The sequence below is a fragment of the Pelmatolapia mariae genome, linkage group LG17 (assembly GCF_036321145.2).
Source record: "Pelmatolapia mariae isolate MD_Pm_ZW linkage group LG17, Pm_UMD_F_2, whole genome shotgun sequence".
In the NCBI taxonomy this organism is placed as follows: domain Eukaryota; kingdom Metazoa; phylum Chordata; class Actinopteri; order Cichliformes; family Cichlidae; genus Pelmatolapia; species Pelmatolapia mariae.
Window position 1 is genome coordinate 40,088,518 of NC_086242.1, and position 23,661 is coordinate 40,112,178.

Below are 23,661 nucleotides of genomic sequence, written 5' to 3' on the forward strand. Positions count from 1 at the left end.
GCTCCCTCTGCTTCACTTATCGACGCGAAGGGTACCCCCCTGGCGTCGAGAATTGACGTGCAGGGTCCTCCTATTGAATACTATGCTGCTCCCTAATCGTTGTTTATCGACGACAAGAGATTTCCGCGGAAGAGCCTGTTGTTCGTATATTTATACATTTCCAAAATCACATTGTAGTGACGTGTACTGAACACAATATATTATATAATGTAAACAACTACCTGAGAAACAGCAGATACAGCAGATAAATTAATTATAGGCCATTACTTTTGCATCGTTTATTGCATTTATGGAGGGAGAGGTGTATGCTGGGTAATGGCACAGCTAGCGACACGGTGACTTTATTCACCCGCTTCGGCTGTTATCAGTCCATACAATGGGCGTTATTAGCAGAAATCAGTCCCATAGATGTGGGCCATCCACCTGCTAGATTGTTCAGAAGGTTGTTATCATCCATCCAGATGGAGGATCACTGACAGGAGCGTGGAAGACTCCAGAATCCACTCTGGCTGGAATCCGGTGGATACAGCAGTGTTACAGGTAAGACCATTTAACCGGACAGCATTTATAGAAGGACTATTAAAAGTCAGCGAGTGTCAATAATGTTAATGTGCTTATGTTAGTAATACACCGAGTGCTAATATAACAGCTTTAAGATGCATTTGTAGATATTATTACGTGTTTTACCGTCTTTATGGTGCTAGCTTAAAGTTACGGTGTAAACGTTAGCTTATATTGTAGTAAAGCTGTTACTGTTTAAACGATGTTGGGACAGAAATATTAGCTTCTGTCATGACTGATGAAGTTACTAGTTAATAAAGTTTCCAGTAAAGTGATTAATCGCAGCCACAGATTGACAGTAAATATCTCGATTAGCTTCAATGCATCTGTAATAAATATGTGCAAGTTTCAGTGCTTCGTTTAAACTGTATGATACTTATACTGACCCAGGGTCAGTGTAAAATACAATCCTAGCTGTGTGAACAAAGCCTGGCTCTTTTAATCCTGCATGACAAACCTCAGGATGCAGGTTATTATGACTCTTTCCTGCTGGCACACCTGTCACACTTGAGAGTCAGCTAGAAACTTACAGTGACGTGGACATCATGCAAAGACTGCCAGACTCTGTAATACTGTAAATGATCAGTGACTCAGGTTAACACTAAACTTTAAACAGTACCTCTGTGTCTCTGTGTGTGCTGAACATCTAGGATTGAGTCAGGCTGCATCAGCTGAAATGTTATATGTAAATATCAATATTTTTGATTCAGGTGTGGGGATAATATGTAAGACTGCAGTGCAGATTAATCCCTGGCCAAAGGCATCGTACTTAAATCAGACTACTGACCTAGCCACATCAGCCTTTTGTGAGGTCTGTTTAAAGTAGACTAAAAATGAATTCCAGGTTCCTGAGAGCACAGAAACACATGCTCATACATACAGCTGTAGCAAGCTTACATTAATTTTAAATAGATTTGTTACTCTGATGTCTGTCTCTCTGTTAGTCCTCTGACAGACTGGTACCTGTCCAGGTGTGCTCTGCCTATGACTACTGGGACAGGCTCTGGCTCCTGTAATAGAAATGTTCTATTATTCTCATTTAAAGTATTTAAGTGCTTATGCATATGCTTATTTGTGACACTGTTATAGACTGATCAGTGAAAGTTTCTAAAACTAGATGAACTTACTTCAGCATCAGCAGTTTGAGAAAACAACTCCCTTTACAGGTGCTGATAAGGCCAAGGGCACAAAACAGCGTAACCATTGATCCGTTAGGTTTCATAGCGAGGCGTGTGAAGTGTGGTATGATCAGTTTGTAACTTCCTCTTCCTTGGAATGCATAAAGATGTAGGAGCACGACTTCTGTGGCAGAGCTGGCATGACTGTGAACTGTGATGTTTGATGTGTGTTGGCTCTCCTGCGCGCAGTAATAAATAGCTTGATCACAGCTCTTTCTGTGTTGCAGACTTTACAAAATTCCACGAGACCCCCCCTGTGAACATGAATTGAATATTCAGAAGAAAATGAATGGATAGACTGACATTTGTTTAAATACTTCTAGAAATCTGAGCTGTTGGTGTGGTAATAATATTAGAGCTAGCAATCTTTCTTACTGAATCTCTACTGTGAGTCATGTTACCTGAGATTAATTCTATGTTTACCTGACAGCCTGGACACATGTGCTGTGTGAAGGATGTAAATCAAATCAGATCTTAACTGCTTACATTTAAGGAGCCTGTTCATATTTAATTGTAATATGAACCAATGATTTTTTGATTGCTGATTCCAAGAGAGTCTTTGTGGAAAGCCTGTTTGGCTTTTTGTCATTTTAATTCTCTTTTCCATTTTCCAGAACAGTTCTCCACAGTCACTGTCCACATGGGTCAGTGGGACCAAGCAGCACTCTGCTAATGTGAGACTCTGACCAGCAACATCCAGCAAGACCCAGACAGTGTTTTCTATCTCCCAGCTGGAGTTTCTTTGTTTGTCTGTGACTGGAGAGTTATAATTTTGTTGAAGCTGGAGGAACAGCCTCACACTTGCAGAGGTAAGTCAGTTTATAGAGATCCCTCCCACCCTGGCTTTTATGTGCTAGATTTCTTATCTGAAACAGTAATATTTCAGTGACTGCTGCTTATACCACATGTTAATACACGCTACTGATCCCTGATGGGAGAATCATCACCTCTGCCAACAAAGAAGCCTGGTGGATATTTGTTTACAGTCTGATGATGGGACATCATGCTCTGCATCTTCAAAGTTTGTCTCTTGATTATTATTCATACACAGTAATGTGAATTATGCTTATATCTAGTATAACTGGACCAACCTGGTGCTCTTCATTTATGGAGGCTGTTGAGTCTGAATGTTGGATGTTGTGTATCTCTTGTTCTCTGGGCTTTGTTGTCCTCAGTCTTTTTGCAGAATCAGAAAACAAAACCAGGATGACCATAAATGTTTCTTCTCCAGTTGGATGATGATAAGACCGTGACACGGGATGCCACCTTTAGTCTTGTGATGAAGCAAAGCTCAGGACGAAGTGTGATTAAATGGTACCCACATGTGTGCTGCTGAGAAGGATGTACAGGGGCACCTGCAGCCAAATCCAAGCCTCCTCAGGTTAGTTGTAGTTGCAGAATGCTATAGGACTGAGACAGCTGAGGCATCAAATGTTTGATTAAACGGATGAAAAAGAGAAGTTTCTTCCCTATAATTATCACTTTTTGAAATCTTTAGCAACTTCAAGTCTGTCAGCGTGCTGAGGTCACAGAAACAAGAAAAGCAGCTTCAGACTTCAGAGTGTTGTTTACAGTTTTCTGTCATCAATTATCTCCCCTGAAGTTTATCACTATTACCCAAGCAGTAAGTCCACAATACTGTAATGATGATTCTGACTTTGGTCACGGTTGCATAATATTTTAATAATATACAATTATTTTTTGTAATTCATATTTTTTCTGTTAATCAAAAATTTACTTTGTGAAATTTGTATTAGAGAATGCAGAATGTGACAATATATTTTTGTTCAATATTTAGTTTCTTTCAGTTGCAATTGTTAAATAATGTGTACATATATATATATATATATATATATATATATATATATATATATATATATATATATATATATATATATATATATATATATATATATATATATATATATATATGTATGTTCTAATTTAGCAAACTAATTTATCAAATATATATATACATATATCTGTATTAGTTTTAATACATTAATTTGACACCTGTATTGAAAATACCATATTGTATTCATACAGAATCAGTTTGGTATCATTGTGTCTGTTCACTGATTGCTGAAACTAAGAGCTACTTTGATTTTTAGATCTAAAGTATCCAAAGTTGAGCTCTAATGTTTCTTCACCCTTGTGTGTGTGATATGTGATTTCCTACATGCTGGCAGAGCAGAGCTTCAGTTTGTGCTCACAGATGGTGACGGTGTGGAGAGACGGTGGTGTTTCATCAGAAGCAGAAGAACTAGCAGAGTCACCAAGGGCACGAGTCCATCTCACCACCTTGACTTGCTGACTGATGCTCGTCTGCACTGCACAGAGGAAATCAACTGACCGAGGTTTGTCCAGTGACGTGTTATGAAATGTATATTTATTTTATGCTTAAAGATATGTTTTTCTTGACAGAGGGGCTCTGCAGAGGTTAGACAAAGCAGAGAAAACATGTGCTTTACATTTTACTGTGATTTACTGGGACATTTGTTGCCTGATGTTCAGCAGGAATGGAGTAATGGAATCAAAGGGAGATGTTTTTGATGTTTTTGAAATGTGAGTAAATCTTCGGTATTATTTATTTGCTTGGTTATTTTAGGAGTGTTTCTGGGTGAGGGAGAGAGGAGTCATCATCCAGGTAAAGTGACGTGGATCAGTGGACACACTTGTCTCCCCTTTAAAGGAGATAGAGAGACAATCCGAGTCATCCCTAAATGTTAGTGCTTTCAAATACACAAACATTTCTAAAGGACAAAAACGAACATCCAACTTTGACTGTAATACAATTAAATCTTTGCATGTGTGTTTTCAAGCTCTTAGATGGGCAGGATATCAGTCTTGGACTGTCTAACCTGCCGGAGCAGCACTGAATGACCACCACACATGGGCATGTTCCTGCAACATTCAGCAGCTTTGCTTTTGGTAAGTAGAGTTACCTAACATACAGTAACTATAAACACATGATATCCATTTCTAACGGCCTGGTTACTTCCTGTCAGTTTTTTTAGAAACCATGTGGTCACCTGACCTAACACTGTTTCTTCTTCTTCCCCTTAATGTTGAAGTGTCAAATGTCCAACAGCTGGAGAGGAAACTAAACCAGTACTGGGCTGTTTCACCAACACGTGCCAGATGCTGTTCCTTCATGGTGACATCAACAGAGACAGTCCCGCCCACCTAATGATCTCGCCATTGATCATGATGATTATAGTGATGACAGCGAGCGGAACTAAGACTGTAAAAATCCACGACCAGAATGTTTATATGCTTTCTAATTATTAATGAATACTGAGAGCCTCTTTCTGTGTTTTGTCTGTTTTGTGTTGGTTTTTTTTACCTCATTTGTTACTAACAAAGTTCACCAAACTCACACAGTTTACATTCTGTATGTTTCCATCTTTACCAGCCACACTCTGCCTGCATTTAGAAAACAAACCTTAGAAATCGTCGTTTTTCTCTTTTGTAATTTTGTAATTCAGTGAATATACTGCGCTGCTTCCTTTTATTGCGTCACACATTGCTTTAAGTTTTTCAGTGTTCAGTTATTTTTTACTGCTGTTTGAATTCTCTGCATGTTTGACCCTGTAGACTGTTTAATGGACTGCTTGTCTTCCTGTTTGTAACCGCCGCCTGTTTTTGACTAAAGATTTGGATTTCTGACTTTAACACAGCCTCTACGTGTCCTCCCTTTGTGTCCTCTTCCTCTGTGAATGTGTTGCATGTGTCACAGATTCATTTTATTAACAGCTTTCACACAGTGAATTGCATCAGCATTCATTCACAGCACATTTCAGAAGGATTCAGATTAATACAGTGATCTTACAGTCAGAATTATCCTGACAGACTCCAACTGTAAATTATCTTTCATCAGGTCAATTTTAAAGTTCAGTATTTCAAAGCAGGCATTATGAAGAATCATACTGGCATTAGGACTGTAACAATATGTACTAACAAAGTCAAAGTTTTTTATTATGCTAGAATATTGGAAGACAATCAACTTTTAGTGTTTTCTGCATATTAATTATACTGACACAGAGACAGTGACCCTAACTGTACAGAAGTACTAAACAACTGACAAACATTATTGGCCTGAGCCGTCATGCACAGTGAGTCTGATCCTGTGCTGTGAGAGTCTGGCAAGCAAGTTTCTGGTCAATAATATCACAATGTTGATCTTTTTTTCAATATTCCTTCTCTTTTACAACATAAATTGTGATCAAAGCTACTTCTGTTCACAGCATGTAATAATAGTGACAGTCCAGGGCATTGTGGTCTGTTGAGCTAGGGTTAGGGTTAGCAATTCAGACATATGTAATCAATCTTTTGCTGGATATAAAAAACACCTAGGAATTCATATTATAATTTGATTTTCATGAAATATTCATATTTAGTATCAGTCATTTTATATTATAACCACGTATCCACCCAGGCTCATGGTGGGGCAGGGCTCTGTCCTGGGATGCTTGAGTGAAAGGTAATGTACAGCCTGACCAGGTGTCCAGTCTGTCAGAAATGCTTTCAATATTTGGTTCTAAAACATGAGTGAAAACAAAAATCCAACTAGGATTTTTGCACATGATGGATGAAGTCTGTCTTTGACTGTATTGTCCAGCTGATCCATCAAACCCCCAGCAGGTGAACCTTATCATGACATAACACAGTAACAATGTAAAAAATTAAACAGCAACAGTCTAAATGTAAAGTGCATTCTAAACTCCTCTTCAATAAATTATTTGAAGTGAGTCCTTCAGGACTGTAAAACGTGAACTACAGAACCCAGAGTCTTCATCATTAAATCTCTGGTTGCTTCATTTTTCTATCCTATATCAGACACTTTAAAGGTTTTAGTAAAGTTGCATTCTCATGGTGAGGCAAAGTGCTTTATGTGTGTGTGCGTGTGTGTCATGAACGGCTGTAAAAGCCCTTTAATTACAGAACAAAGCGGGTTTGAGTTCGAGTTACGGCAGACTGGCGCTACTTCTAAACGGAACGCAGGCTTCCTACGGCGGACAGCTAACAACAGGAATCGGACGCGCGGTCCACTCTAGTCCACAGCAACCACCATAGCAACAGCCTAGCATGACTTTAAAAACATATTCTGTATATATGTCTATAACTGTCTATAACTATCAAAAACGTGAAATGATTTGTAAAGCATGAAAGTGTTACAGCTGCAGAGCTATGGCGGTATCTTTGGAAGCTGTTTGCATAGCTAATAATATACGATGTAACCATGGAGACAGTCAGTCACGTGAGCTAGCGGTGCACGTTTACTACAGTGATTAAGGTGATTGTGTGCACAGCGTCCACACGCTGCACAGGGTAAAGACATTACTTCAGTATTGTTTTATATTTATATATATTTGCCTTGTGTTGACCATCACCTCAGGTTCACCATTACAGTTTCAGCATACAGATGCACACTGTCTAAATGTGAACACATTAAAAAAAATCATGTCTCATAAATAAGCACAGCTGTTCATGTTTGTCATTATAGTTTTATTTGTAAGAAAATTGTGAACTTCAAATTGTTTATCAAGTCAAAGAACATTTGACAAGTCTGAGTCATTCCTTTGCCCTATGAGAGCTGGAATAAATATATATCCTGACAATTACAGTTGAAACAGTAGAGACAGGTAGAAATGGGATCAGATTAATCTTTGCTTAGTCAGATACCTCCTGTGTTCAGTCCATCATATTAAAAAACAAACAATAGCACCAATTTCCAAATTGTAGTCAAGCAGCCCAGTCTCATAAATAGGTAACAGAAATGTCTCTAATGTAGACGTGTACAGTCTAGTGTAAGCATTAAAAGACCATAAAGGAAACACTACTATTTATGTGAAACTAATTGTAATAAAATATGAGCAGGTGCTTTATAGATTTAAAAGAAAGAATCTGAAAACAAGACTTTTTTGGTCTAAGTGGTCAAAGTAGAAAACAGAACTGATGTTCAAGAACAAACCGTAGCTGCACTGATATTACACATCTCCATTGTTGTGGTGAACAGACATGTTGCTTTTAAAACCACATGCAGTATGTGACCATGACTGTCCACTGAGACCATGAACGCCACTTCGCTGAAGTCTTCTTCTTCTTCTTTTTCTTCTTCTTGCCATCAAAATGGAAGCAGAAAGAGCACGAGCTGCTTTGATCTACTGAAAGGAAAAATAACATATGAGCTGAAACCATTAAGATAGAAACAATCGTTCAATGCAGTGTCTCACGTAGCTTAGACTGTTACAACTGTTGATACAAGCTCAGTACAGTTAACACAGTGTCAGGGAACTCCAGTGTGGGAACTAGTGGCTTTAGGTTTGTAGTCATTTAACTTTCATACATTTATTCATTTAATTCAGGAGGAAGAAATGTTAGGTTGGTGCAGGCTGGTTACATGCATTTGGTCCCATGCTGTCTTTAACCAAATGACTTGGTTCTCCTTATGGCTGGGCTGTATGTGGGGTTATATCATGTTATTTGGGCAGGAGTACCTGTCCTCTATTAGGCTTAGAACGTTTCTCCATAAGCAGAGCTTCTAACTCTTATAGCTTTTAGCACATCTGTATCTGTGCAGGCTGACAGGTTTTTGGTGGCTCTTTTTACCCCTACTGGTTGTGAGTGTGTAAATAGCCCCACTAGTTCTTTTGGGTTGCAGTTAACTTGGGAGAAAGGGGTGGGTCTCCCAGGACTAGATAAATAAAAATGATCTGCGATACATAAATTTCATAATGCATGAATATATCTCTATCAATTAAACCTGGCCTGAGGGCTGCCATTTTTTACATTCAGTTCTTTCTCTTAGAAATGCTGGATCTAAATAATGAATGTGTTACAGTCAAACTGACACTGGTCAGTGTAAATGGCTCATTGGGACATAGAAACCTTTAAATTAAATACCATCACCTGATATCGAGTGTCAAACAATATCAAAGCTGTAAAAGCTGTTTACAGTCAGAATTTATAAAACTATGATTGTAAATAAATTCAAACAAGGGAGCTTTTCTCTTTGTGCTGAATATCAACACTGTGACCTCTTAGACTGTAAGCTTTACATCAGCACAGTTGTAGAAGCCGTCACTCCAAATGTCTTTTGATAACAAGAAAAAAATACCTTGTCAGTACACGACCTGAAGTTCTTCTCCAAAGATCTTCTGCCATCGGCTTTGTCTGCTGGTTTGAAGACAATAAACCACAAAAAAGATGATTTAGTCACTTTGTCTGCATCATGCAGCTCGAATGTGTCGTGCAACGATGTTAAATAGCCGTCGTTATCCCTCTGCTGTGTCAGTAGGATTGTACTGTACAGCATCTCATTGATATGTGAGGAATGCTAATGTAACACGATAACAGACGTCTGGTCTTACATCATTAAAATATAACGGGCAGGAAATATTTAGATATTTAGATATTTAGGTTTCTAAATATAATAATAGGTTTCTTTACTGAACATATCCAGCTGCAGCTCCACTGTGATCCTGAACTGGATAAGCACTTAAGAAAATGTGTCAATAAATGCACATACATCAGCTTACTATATTTATCCAAACAGACGGGACTTCACTGAGTTAGAGACTTTAACACTCTCTTCTATGTAAGAATGTCTCGTGCTGATGGACCTGCAAACTTGACAACAAAGGTTTTTCAGACTACATGTAGCTGTCCTCTATGTCAGCTAACACATTTACATTCATGTCACACTTATTTCTGCTTTCCCATTTTTATCATTATTACTTACATTTTGATTGGATACCTTGAGTTTGTAAATGATCAGATTACATAACTGGAATACAATTCAATATAATTCATGTATCCAATTCAAGGTCGCGGGAGGATGAAGCCTATCCCAGCTGATACAGGACAAAGACAGGCTGCCAGTTATCGCAGGGCTAAGACAATACGTGTAACAGAAAATCCACTTAAATGTTTGATATTTCTAATAATAATTATAATTATGACTATTATTTGAAATATTATTTAAAGGTTTCTCTATAAATACATTTCAATTTTTTTATAACCCCTAGAATATAAACCTGAGCTGTTTCAGATTCTGACCTCTGACCTCAGTGACCAGGCTGTGTCCTCACTGCAGCTCCCTCTTGGAAGTACGTCTGCTTCTTGTCTTCCCCCAGTGATGACCGCCTGCCCTTAATATCACGTACTGTACCTGAGGAACAAAAAAGGACAAACACTTGCCTTCATTTAAGAAGTACATTCATACAGAGATAATCTATGGAAACACACTAGTTCACCCTTTGGGAGGAATCAGTTCCTGTGAAACAGTTCTGTAAATCAACATCGTGGAGAATGAAATGAGTTCTTCAGGTGACTCAGCAGTCCCACACTGACAAATGAAACTTCTGTGGAAGAAGAATCTGGATTTTTTTGATTTCCAATCAGGTTAAACTATTAAGGATTAAGCAACAGTGCTCATCTTTGCTCTTCTGAAATCTGTGTTAAACAACAACTAACATAAATTAGTAACAAAAATACAGCTGAGTAGAGGCTTTACAAACCACCAGCAGCCATAATGCTAAATTTTAATCTTCAAATGTTTCTGAGCCGTCTTCAACCTGCTTTTAACACAGAAAAGTCCCACAGTCAATGCAGCCGGACTCAATCCTAGATGTTCAGCACACACAGAGACACAGAGGTACTGTTTAAAGTTTAGTGTTAACCTGAGTCACTGATCATTTACAGTATTACAGAGTCTGGCAGTCTTTGCATGATGTCCACGTCACTGTAAGTTTCTAGCTGACTCTCAGGTGTGACAGGTGTGCCAGCAGGAAAGAGTCATAATAACCTGCATCCTGAGGTTTGTCATGCAGGATTAAAAGAGCCAGGCTTTGTTCACACAGCTAGGATTGTATTTTACACTGACCCTGGGTCAGTATAAGTATCATACAGTTTAAACGAAGCACTGAAACTTGCACATATTTATTACAGATGCATTGAAGCTAATCGAGATATTTACTGTCAATCTGTGGCTGCGATTAATCGTTTTACTGGAAACTTTATTAACTAGTAACTTCATCAGTCATGACAGAAGCTAATATTTCTGTGCCAACATCGTTTACACAGTAACAGCTTTACTACAATATAAGCTAACGTTTACACCCTAACTTTAAGCTAGCACCATAAAGACGGTAAAACACGTAATAATATCTACAAATGCATCTTAAAGCTGTTATATCAGCACTCGGTGTATTACTAACATAACCACATTAACATTATTGACACTCGCTGACTTTTAATAGTCCTTCTATAAATGCTGTCCGTTTAAATGGTCTTACCTGTAACACTGCTGTATCCACCGGATTCCAGCCAGAGTGGATTCTGGAGTCTTCCACGCTCCTGTCAGTGATCCTCCATCTGGATGGATGATAACAAGCTTCTGAACAATCTAGCAGGTGGATGGCCCACATCTATGGGACTGATTTCTGCTAATAACGCCCATTGTATGGACTGATAACAGCCGAAGCGGGTGAATAAAGTCACCCGGTCGCTAGCTGTGCCATTACCCAGCATACACCTCTCCCTCCATAAATGCAATAAACGATACAAAGGTAATGGCCTATAATTAATTTATCTGCTGTATCTGCTGTTTCTCAGGTAGTTGTTTACATTATATAATATATTGTGTTCAGTACACGTCACTACAATGTGATTTTGGAAATATATAAATATACGGACAACAGGCTCTTCCGCGGAAATCTCTTGTCGTCGATAAACAACGATTAGGGAGCAGCATAGTATTCAATAGGAGGACCCTGCACGTCAATTCTCGACGCCAGGGGGGTACCCTTCGCGTCGATAAGTGAAGCAGAGGGAGCCTGACCATGCGTCACACATTTGACGAGTTGGGAGTGAGAACGTGTTGGTTCTGGGGGCCTCTGGATGTCTGGAGTTTTGATATCCTCCACACCTGCTTCATGCCCAGGAGGACGGGGCTGTGCCCCCCCCACATCCTCTAGCAGATCATTACATGAAGGAACCTTTTAAAAACAAGCGCGTCCATGCTCACAGGTGTACACACGGGTGATCACACACACAAACTACACCCTTTTTGGCTCCTACCTCAAAGCACACTGTGCGCTGTCGATCTTACGTGCTGCACAATAATGTTTAATATTTAGTATTTACTGTTATCTTCCCATATATCATTGTGATGTTGTTTATTCTATTACTCTCATTTTCTTCTGCTTGTTTTCTTTTTTCTTTCTCAACAGGTGATCCAGGTGATCGATATATGTATTTTTTGTCTACTTATTCTGTTGGTTTTTGTTTTTTGCCCTTTTTCCCCGTCCCTCTTCTCAGCTGTTTTTCTTTCCCATCTTTCTTTCTCCCCTTTCTTTCCCCCAGTCAAGTCTGTCCCGTATTCAGCAAGTGAAAATAAAATAAACAATAAAAGGTGAATCAAATAGACCATTACGGCAAGGCTGGGATGGTCCATTTGGTAAAGTAAATCCGTTGGGCATCTTTCTTCACCTTTAGACAATAATTCTGATGGCAAAAGAGCCAAACGGGACAGGCAAAAAAAATAATAATTTAAAAAAAAAGAATTTATTTAATATTAATTTCTAGTATCAGCTGATGTTTGCTGGAGCCACAGCTGTAAAAGCTGCTGGTCATGATATTGGTTTGGATATGTGGTGAGAGGGAAACATGAAGATGAAACCAGGAGATGTCCTTACTGAATCATCAGAGCTGAACAGGTGATGGAGAAACAGGTTTACCTTTTAGGTGACATGAATGAGTTGAAGTTATGAACTGTTTCTGAGAGACAAATAACACCAGGATCCTTTTCTAAGTAGCTGACAGCTGGTAACTGTGCATTGTTTGGCATTTTTACAAACGATTCCCTTATCGATTCCAGTCGCCCCGAATGACGTCACCACGTTGCGGAGCGTCATTTACCTGGCAGGAAACACGGCGGCTCAAACGCTCAAAAGTTTGGTTATACTTTACGAGAACGGATGACAACAGGGCAACTTGCAATACTTGCAAAGTAGATATTTCATTTAAGGGAGAAAACACTACGAATACGCAAAAGCATTTGCTCACAAAACACGCGATGACCTTAAATGAATGTCGTGTTTTTAATTCCGCTCCGGACTCTTGAATCTCAACCCAGCAGCAGCGGTAACGTTTGCACGTCCTCTCCCGTTAATGCGGCAGGTAAATAATCAACTAACAGTGCGTATTATGTTAGCGCGATCTGCCTTATTACAAAACCTGCCATTACTGTGCATTTAGGTGACCATGATGAGAGAGACAGAGTCTGGCTGGCTCAGATGCTGGCAGTTCTCGCTGCAGTCTACCGTTAGCGTCTCCTTTCAGGCCAGGATAGACGAATGTCACCGAGCAGTGACTAAGTTTGTGGTAAAAGCCTTGCACCCATTTGCCACAGCAGATGCCCCCGATTTTCCATAAGTGAATATGTTTAATTGTAGGCAGGGACATTACTGGATATTCTTGTGTAATTGCTACAGAATAATTTTTTTTATACTTTGTTATTGCTACAGAAGAATATTTATTTTATTGTTTTACATTTAAAAAAATTTTCCTGGGGACTCTGTGACACCCTATCGAAGAGCCGTAGGCTGTGGATCTCACTGTTGGGTTTTTAAGGCCATGTTACTCCTAAATTTCTATCTTGTTCAAAGAGAAGATATAAAACAAAGTTCTAAGCTAATCGACCTTAGTGTTCTCCTTTTTAAAAAGAATCGATAAAGAATCGAATCGTTAAACAGAATCGAAAATGGAATCGGAATCGTGAAAATCTTATCAATACCCATCCCTAGTCACAACAGCGTTTGTTTTCATTCAAAGGCTTTATGGTTTTTCCTATAATGGTGGGCCGGTCTCTAGTCAAAATGCCCGGGCCAATTTTTTGTCCCAGTCCAGCCCTGTATGCAGCTCATCTGCAGTCTGGTGTTACCTACATCTTCCTACTCCGAAGGCAGAATTTCCGAGTTCTGAGTACAATCAAAGCACCACGACTGCAGGTTTCCTGTTGGATGTAAAAAGCACATGTGACGCTGTGACGTAGGCTAGAATCATGGCGGCAGTCGATGACGGTCCAGGCGTGGGATTTTTCTCGTGGAAATTTGCACATTATTTTTTCCTTTCTATTGGTAGGTGGCACAGTGCACGTGTGGCAGGATAGTGCTAACATGTAAGCAAGCTAGAAGACTTACAATCTTGCTGGGTATCCAGTTAGGGAAGCAACACATTAACAAGAAAATTTACTTTCCCTAGTAACTAGTTACTTTGAAAGTAACGAGTAACTTGAAGTAATTGAGTTACTTTTGATAGAAGTAACTAGTAATGTAAGTATGTTACTAATTTAAAGTAACTTACCCAACATTGCTTATATATCATGTTTAACCTGAGTGGCAAAAGACAGCAGGGGTCTAAAAAAGATTAAGCCGGGAGTCCGCTGCTCTCGCCGGGTCGAGTGACCATTGAAACCCCCGGTTGGCTAGTGAGCTGGTGGGTAACAGACGTCTCCGAAAACGTCGGAGCACTTATGCAAATATGCGATGTCTTGATAAACCAAGCAGATATTTAAAGATTACACGGCTACTTTCTCGCCTGAAAATATGTTAAAAGTTTATTTTGTGACAGAAAGATTCATATGAGCAATATTACAACTTAGTAGCGGCCGCCATTGTTGGAAACTGGAATTGGCTGGGCCGCGCTATGAATTCTGGGATATGGTGGGCCACGAAGGACACACCCGACCCATCCTTCAAATTCAAGGAAATGAAGGATGCATTTGTCGGCCGCATTTGAAGGAGTCGACGAATTTGGACAGCCTTCGTCGCCTGGCTGTGACGTAATCGGCCTTCAAACGCGGCCTCCGGACGATGCAGCCTACGTTTTGGGACACAGTTCACGTACGGCGGGTACTATGAAGTGCAAGAAGTGCGGAAGTGAGAGGCTCATGAAATGGAACGGTCTAGCCTTTGTCGCGCTGCTCAGGTTGCCTAGCAACCATGATACTAAATGCGAGAAACGTTTCATACAGGAGAAAAAATGTTTTTTTGTTTGTTTATTTTTTATTTTTTTATGAAATCACTTTGATTAGTTGAGTATCTGAGGCTATCTGAGTTCAGGAGACTAAAATCATCTCACTGTGGTAATGTAAATATAATATGGCCAATATTATATTTATTGTCAGATTATTATGATATATTACAGCAGTGAGCCTGAACTCTGTGTCAAATACTGAGCTTCAGTAAAGATTCAAGTTGCAGTTATTTATATTTCCTATCATCTTAAATCTTCACTCAAAGACAAGTATCTTTGACAGTGTATATATAGATGTATTATATATAAGAGACAAATATTGTTATTTTAATATGTTGCCATTACTAAATTTGGCTCAATGCTTACATATATGTGTAAAAAGCAAATGTATGAGCTGTGAAAACTGTTTCTGATAGAATAAAGAGTAGACTGATATATGAAATATTCCTTTATTGGGTGAGAAAATCAGACCATGTCATAACTGCTGTAAGTCATACAGAATAGATATCAGAGCCTTAAACAGGCTGACTTCTGCTAAATGGGTCAAACTGGGCAGAAAGTACAAAAACACATAATATCCTTATAGAATATGATGTAACACTATAGATCAACTTACCTCAGAATATATAAAGCATATAAACAATTACAGCAATATGATGCAACAAACACAGCAGTACTACTAATCCAAAATACTCAAAGCTTCATAGAACTGCACAATAATGTTTAATATGCTGCACAATAATGTTTAATATTAAGTATGTAGTGTTATATTCCCATACATCATTGTGATGTTGTTTATTCTATTACTCTCGTTTTCTTCTGCTTGTTTTCTTTTTTCTTTCTCAACAGGTGATCCAGGTGATCGATATATGTATTTTTTGTCTGCTTATTTTGTTGGTTTTTGTTTTTTGCCCTTTATCCCCGTCCCTCTTCTCCGCTGGTTTTTTTTTTGTTTGTTTTGTTTTTTCCCCCCTCTTTCTTTCTCCCTTTTCTTTTCCCCTGTCCCGTATCTAGCAAGTAAAAAAAAAATAAAATAAAATAAACAATAAAAGGTAAATCAAATGGACCATTACGGCAAGGCTGGGATGGTCCATTTGGTAAAGTAAATCCGTTGGGCATCTTTCTTCGCCTTTAGACAATAATTCTGATGGCAAAAGAACCAAACGGGACAGGTTTAAAAAAAAAAAAAAAAAAAAAAAAAAAGCTTCATAGAACTGAAACAAACATTTATTTTTAGGTCCATTCTGCTGCTGATACATACTTTAGGTTTCTGAATATTAAACTTGTTGCTGCCTTTCATAGTGTGTAACTTGAAGGCCCTGAGTACTTTCTCCCACACTGAAAACACTGGAATGATAACATTATTTGAACATTACCTAATAAGACTGATTCAGGACAGACAATTAGTTATGTTAAACTTTTCTAGCAGTCCTTCACAAACAGGGAACAGTCTGTCTATTCTCTCCATCTGTCAGCTGCTGCTGGCTCTTCCTCCTCCTCTTCCTCACACACTGCTGAGTTTGTCCTGGTGGATCATCAGGGGTGCAAAGCCTCACAGATGATGTGCAGCAGTGGGTCACTCAGTCTGTCCTCACTCTGGACACTTGCAGTTGTCACACATGGAAATCAAATGTGTGATAAGCTGCAGGATTCAAACACAAGTGTAACTTATAAATACATGTTCATACTTTTATTCCACAATCAGAGAGAAAGAAACAGAGAGAGAGTGCAGGACAGACAGACAGGTGACAGTCTCAGGTGTACACACTGCTACAAAACAGTACAAGAGAAGGAGGATTTAGTGTTTGTGTTATTACGAGTGCTAAACAAGAAGAGTTCCCAGATGGTACAGTGGACACATGTGTGACTCCTGTGATTAAAGCATCTTTCTTTCAGCTTAACGAGTGAACCGTCAGCTCGTTCAAACACATTCATTATTAAACATTTGCACATAAATAAGTGACATAATATTCAGTACTTATTTTTGAAAGTTTACTCTTCGGCCGCCCCGCTTCAGCCATCCCCCGTTTTCTTTCTGAAAAAAATATCCACACCCACCACCGCGCTCGGAATCCTGGGATATTTGGGACCACGAAGTCTACACCGGACCACACTTCAAATTTTGGAAATCGACGGCGCATTTGTCGACAGCATTTGGAGTACACTTCGAATTGGGACACGTCGCATCGCTGTGACGTAATCGGTCTCCAAATGCACACTACGAAGCCTGCGGTCGCTGAATTGGGACACAGCCAAGGTTTGTTAAGTGTTTGTTAAGTTGACCTCTTTCATGAGCCCACTTGGTTCTTAAAATAGTTTGTTTCGTCATTTTGAATTTTTCTAATAGTGTTGTCTTTTTGGGGTATAAAACCCCATTTTGTGAAGATTATACCTGTGCCTGTATGTTCTTGGCTGCTTGGTCCCTGATAACAATCCATTAGAAACACAGAGAAAAGGAGCTGAAAGAAGGCAAAGAGCCTTACATTACATTTACTGCTATGCTACTCAGACTTCAACAACAACTTGGATGCCACATATAATTAGTCATTAGCCTGCTAACAAGTGCAAATGGAGTTCATGTTGTTGGGGAGTAAAATTAAACAAGCTTCTTTATTAAACACTTTTCACAGATAAATAGATACAATAAAACAGAGTCAATTCAACAAGAAAATAAACTGCTGTAATAAAAGATCAAGACACAAAATAAAGTGAAAAGGCAATCAATACAAAGCCTGGTGACATTTTTCAAAAAAAAAAAAAAACTGTTAACTATTTGTAAATCCACAGTCAGCTAAGCATAATTACAGTGAGAAAATGTTCCATAGTCTTGGTGTCACAGACTGAAAGGCTCTGCCTCCTCTAGTCTTTAATCTTGTACAAAGAAGAACAAATTCTGAGCCTGTGATCAAAGACTGCAGGCTGCAGAGTGTTTAGGACATTTAGTGCTCTGTATGTACTTTAAAACAAATCCTAAAATCTACTGGGAGCCAGTATAACGAATATAAAATAGGAGTAATGTGAGCTCACTCATTGGATCATGTTCGTAGTCGGGCCACAGCCTTTTGTATCGCTTGGAGGCATGAAAGAGATGATTTATATAAGCCATTAAATAAGACATTACACTAATCTAAGCACAATGACACAAGTGCATGAATTATTATCTACAGTTAAGCCAAAAAGACCATATGTCACAACTTATAAATGTTCCTTAATCGAAGGAAACAGGAACAAGAACAAAATTTTACACGTGAAACAGAAACTAGCAAGGAATCAATAACTTAGCAGTTAAATAAAAGGAGGTAAGACCCTGACTGGTTTTAGGAGGAACTATGATCATGGTCTCAGTCTTGATGGTATTTTGAACAAGGTAATTGCTAGAGAGCATGTATTTGCTCTAACAGTGAATGTCCTATTAGATAAATAAGAAAACCAATGTAACACAGAGGTAGAGATCACAGTCAGAACATTAAGCATGTGCAGTGATATGTTCTGGTCAACAGTATCAGGGTGCACTGAGGTCAAACAGAACAGAACTATCGCCTGCATCAGGAGCAATCACAGATTAGTATAGGCCTTCAAAGGAACAGTTTTAGTGGGATGTTTCTTTTAAAACCAGACCAAAACAGGTTTAAAAAAATCTGCTATTTGCACAATAAGGATTTGAACTGACTTTCCACAACTTTTTTTTACAATCTTGCTATCAAATTAGCAAATTGGCAACTGGCAAATTTGAAATAGGTGAAAAATTGCCAATAATACCAATAATACCTGGCATAATAATGATGTTTTTTAGTAAAGGAGTTAACTCAGAAGGAACACGCCCTTGCCTCGGTGAATTGCTAATTAAGACAACACAAATGGACCGAGCTGGGAGCCCGTTCTCACTCCCGAGGCGTAACATCCCGACGTTTTGTCACGTCCTGCGGCGTTCCTGAGGAACGCGAAAGGTGACCTTCCACGTTGTTATGGTACGCGGCGGTTTCCAGCCCTGTACTGCAGCCCTAAACTTAACCTTATCACTAAGCCTAACCATAACCTTATGCCTAACCTTAACCATAACCTTATGCCTAACCATAACCTTATTCCTAACCTTAACCATAACCGTATCCCTACGCCTAAACCTAACCTTATCCCTAAACCTAACCATAACCGTATACCTAAGCCTAAACCTAACCTTATCGCTAAACCTAACCATAACCTTATTCCTAACCTTAACCAGCACGTTAATGAGGTGAAATAGTGTTTTCTAAAGCGATTTTAAGGGAAAAAGCGAATATGTGTAAATTGAGTCCAAACAGTTCTCATGTGTCCGCAGTTTTCCGATGTCGTGACGTAGGAACGCCTTGGGTGCCCGAAAACGTAATATGTTGACGATTTGTCACCTAGCGTAAAATGTTACGATTTGGGAGTGAGAACGGGTTGGAGCTGGAGAGAATCCCAAGAAGAATGGAATGAGTTAATATTAATGTTAAACTGTCTCTAATGAGAACGTTTTATGTGTACTCGAGTCATCAAGTGTAATCAGAGAAAAAAGTAAATGACTCAGGGCACTGAGGAGTTTGAGTCACCATCATTTTATTTACAGAGTGATATAACAAAAATAATTAGGGCTGTCAACATTAGCGCAAGTTAATCCGCGTTCACGATTAACACGCTTAAAGTTTTTAACGGATTTAACCCATCTGGAGCACAGAATTGACAAACTTTGTACAAACTGCCTGAAATGCATTGACAGAAACGTTTCAGGGATTTTGAGTCATTCTGCGCTCCAGATTGGTTAATTGAGTTAAAAATGTTAATCGACCAACCAGGGGCGATTCTAGGATCAGAGCTTTGGGGGTGCTGAGCACCCAGAGAGCTGCTCAGCCAGGCAAGATAAGCAGTGATTGACAGCGCACAGTGTGCTTTGAGGTAGGAGCCAAAAAGGGTGTAGTTTGTGTGTGTGAGCACACGTGTGTACACCTGTGAGCATGAGCGCGCTTGTATTTAAAAGGTTCCTCCATGTAATGATCTGCTAGAGGGTGTGGGGGGGCCACAGCCCCGTCCTCCTGGGCATGAAGCAGGTATGGAGGAGATCCAGGCTCCAGACATCCAGAGGCCCCCAGAACACAAGAGACCAAGGAAGACCAACAGAGGGGCAGCCGCGCCACTATCCCGGAAAGAGCTGAGGAGAGCCCCAGATGAGGGGTCACTCAGCAGCCGCGGAGCAGAAGCCAGGGGGGGTTGCAGTGACGTGCCCGTGAGCTCCGCCGGCAGCCAGCTGTGCCTGAGTGACAGATGGGTACCCCACCCCCGAAGGGGCCCGAGCGAGCCCCAGGCTCCAGGCCCCGACAAGCAGCCACCAGGAGTGAGCCGGTGTGTACCTGGACGCCCATCCCCGACACAAAGAACCACCAATGCACCGATGTCTCAGGGCGTCCGCCACCGGCAGGGGAAGTGGTGGGGGGAGATAGGCCTCCATACCTTGGAGGGCCTGAGATGTCCCCAGAGAGGTGGCGTCTGATACCCGACCTGACATATAGACACAGACATACAGACACACACAGATACAAACATCCATTCCCACCCTCATGCTCTCATAAGCAATTACTCAACACTCAACCAACGTGCAGACAGACATAAAGAGACACTGTACACACAATCACACTCCCCAAGCGTAATCTAAGCCCCAGGTCTAGGTACCCTCACCCTTAGAGGGGGAAACTGCACCCAGACCCAGGTAGTGTTACCCTTTTCCCTGGGGTGGAGAGAAGCAGACCGCCCCGACTCCGCAGCAGCAGGGAGGCCCCACATTCCAGACCCCAGTCGGACAGCCAACTCCTCCTCCCAGCCCCCCCGCTCCAGCAGGTCGCAGAGAACGGGGGTGTAGGAAGACTCCAAACCTGGAGCTACCTGCCAGAGAGCAGCAGGTAAGCGCATAGCCCCTCCTGATAGCCCTCAATGTCTACGTGTATTTAAAATTGAGATGTGGGCAACGACGTCAGGGGTGAGGTTGTAAACTCTGATGGTCTTCTAGATGGCGTGTAGCGTGTCCACCCCCAAGATCCTATATGTATGTGTTATGAGAGTGTGAGTAATGTGAATGTCTAAATTGTGAGATAAAACTGAGTCACAGGCAGCCAGAAGGGGACAAAGGAGGGGATGCCTCCCTGCACCCTGGTGACACACCTTTACCCCAAGGCCCTGCATGTGTGGGTGATTGTGGTGGAGCAGGAAGAGGGAGGCAGCTGGAGATGGGGAGGGAAGGAAGGGAGGGGCAAGTGGCCCCTCCCTGGGCCAGCTCCCCCGCTGACCCCAGTAGGCACCCCCATACTCTGCAACCCACCAGGGAGAGGGGGCCCAGGCCTATCCGTCTGCTCCTTGCTATCTAAAATGTAACAGGACACTGGAATAAACTCTCGACCATCTCACACTTCTGTTTAATCAGTTGTCTGCTTGACGTTTATTCAGCTGTGTGAAAACTATAACTTTAATCTCAGCCAAACTGATTTACTCAGGAACAAATAAAATACTGAAAAAAGCCAAACAGTAACTTTTTTAAGTTATCTAAGTGACTTATATATCACGTTTAACCTGAGTAGCGAAACACCGCGGGGGTTTGAAAACGATGTGCCGGGAGTTTGCTGTTCTCGTCCCGGCTAGCTATCCAGCTGGTGGGTAACAGATGTCTCCAAAAACGTCGGAGCACTTTTGCAAATATGTGATGTCTTGATAAACCGAGCAGATATTTGAAGTTTACACAGCTACATTCTTGCCTGAAAATATCTTGAGAGTGTATATTGTGACCCGGAAAGAGTAATAAGATTAATATTAAAACTAAGTAGCTGCCGCCATTGCTGGAAGCTGGAATTGGTTGGGCCACGAAGGATACACCTGACCCATCCCTCAATTCTTTATGAAATAAAGGACGCATTTGTCGGCCGTGTCAGGAGCAGCCTTCGAATTGGGACAGCCTTCATCGCGCCGCTGTGACGTAGTCGGCCTACAAACGCAGCCTCAGGAGGATGCAGCCTATGAATTTGGACACCCCCTTAAAATTAAACAGGAAACAAGAGACAATCACAAAGACGCAGACTTGACACAGAGACTGAAAGAATATGACACATGGAACACAAGGAAGACAGCTACTTAAACCAGAACAACAAATAACATCAAGAGAACAAAACCATGAATAACCAATATAGGAACTCAAACACGAAACACTGGGAAACACCCAGGACCATGACATACCTGGTTAGAAAAACATTACAAAACAGTTTGCCTAAGAGATTTCAGGCTGTGTTAAAGAATAAAGGTGGTCAAACAAAATATTGATTTTCAAGCTTATTAGAATGATACAAAGTCTTCTTTTGTCTTCTGTACCATATTATGCTTTCACATTTCAAAAATCACTGCACCTAGTATGAGGAGAGGCGTGAGACTTTTGCAGAGTACTGTATACGCTTAGTAATTAGTAATTCATAAAACATAATGTCACCAGTTTGAGTAAAAGCATACTTGTGCTCTTAGACACTTTGTGTAGCTGTGTAGTTACTTTAAAACAACACCAATTCTGAGGATGCTTGCAACATCAGGACTGTATTTGGTTGATCTACCGATTCACACCCATTGGTTAGGCTTTAATTTTGTTTTCAAAAAGTATGTACTGTATGCTTTGAAGCTCAGAGCCTGTAACTAGCTGCACTGCTATGTGCTTGTCCTTTATGCGTAATGCATGGCTAATATCCAAACTGCAGGTTTCAGTTTGTTCAGGCACTAATGCTCGTTTCTGCTACTTCTTCTGCTGAAGGTGTTAAGCTGTCACCCACTCACATATTTCAAATATCAGTCAACCAATGAATATACTCGCTTAATCCCCTGAGACTTCATGTTAGAAATTAGAAGAGCTACAGCCATGTGTTTTGGTTACAGACTGAAGGACAGTGAAGGACATGCTTCCTAAAGGAAAATAAAGTCAGTGTTGAATTGCACAGTGACCTGTACACATACACATTAGGAGGTTGAGCATTTGTAGCCAGTGACACACTGAGTAAATCAACAGGACCACCCAATTATGCAGCCCCTGTAGGGTTGGTATTGGTCATAGGATAGGTCATTGATAAACAGATGGGTCAAGACTTTATTTAAATGTGTACTGTATGCATGTGTTGGTGGTTTTCTCTATCTGTTGTGTAGTCATGCAAACAGCATTCAAGCATGGCAGTGCTTTGTTGTTTTCAAAGCCAAATTGGGTGTCCCCCATTCTGTAGTTCATAAATCCTCACTTATCCATGCAGCTAATGTGTCCATGTAGATGATGTTTTACAAATGACAAATTTGATGTCCATTCCTCACCACGAGTTATATCCCTTGTTTAATTGTCTGAATTAAAACCAGCTTCCCCTCTAACAGACCGATCAGGCAAGATAATTACTTCCATTAGCCCATTTTCACCTGCTTAGACAGTCAGGATTCATTAAGGTTATCAGTTTTTTAATCCACATGTAATTAAGCACTGAGGACCTCCAAGGTCCTACTGTACAAAGATAATATTGCCTGTCCAGTTATCAACCAGTGAGCATGACCCTATATTTTGGCTCAATTCAAGGAACAGTCAACCGGGTCACCTAAATTGAACTTTCTCTTTCCATAAGCAAAGCTACATTAGATCAGTCTCCTTTTAAATAAAAAACAATTTTAAACAAACCAATTCCACACTTGCCCCTGCGGGCAATCTATCCTTCAAACTCAGGTCCTCTACCAGAGGCCTCGGAGCTTCAGGGTCCTGCGCAGTATCTTAGCTGTTCCTAGGACTGGACTCTTCTGGACAGAGATCTCCGATGTTGTTCCCGGGATCTGGTGGAGCCACTCGCCTAGTTTGGGAGTCACTGCACCGAGTGCT

At 40.4% G+C, this 23,661-nt stretch overlaps 2 long non-coding RNA genes across 3 annotated transcripts; both read left to right on the forward strand.

The window, feature by feature from the left end:
- Positions 1-314: 314 nt before the first annotated feature.
- Positions 315-3,373, forward strand: LOC134615702 (uncharacterized). The gene is made up of 3 exons (XR_010091324.1): positions 315-540; positions 2,354-3,120; positions 3,238-3,373. It is a non-coding gene; the product is annotated as an uncharacterized LOC134615702 (long non-coding RNA).
- Positions 3,374-3,955: 582 nt separating this feature from the next.
- On the forward strand, positions 3,956-5,402 carry LOC134615701 (uncharacterized). Of its 2 annotated transcripts, none has more exons than XR_010091322.1 (4): positions 3,956-4,096; positions 4,348-4,464; positions 4,562-4,670; positions 4,814-5,402. It is a non-coding gene; the product is annotated as an uncharacterized LOC134615701 (long non-coding RNA). The 2 variants fall into 2 exon arrangements; XR_010091323.1 differs by having other exon boundaries at positions 4,569-4,670.
- The last annotated feature ends 18,259 nt before the right edge of the window (positions 5,403-23,661 follow it).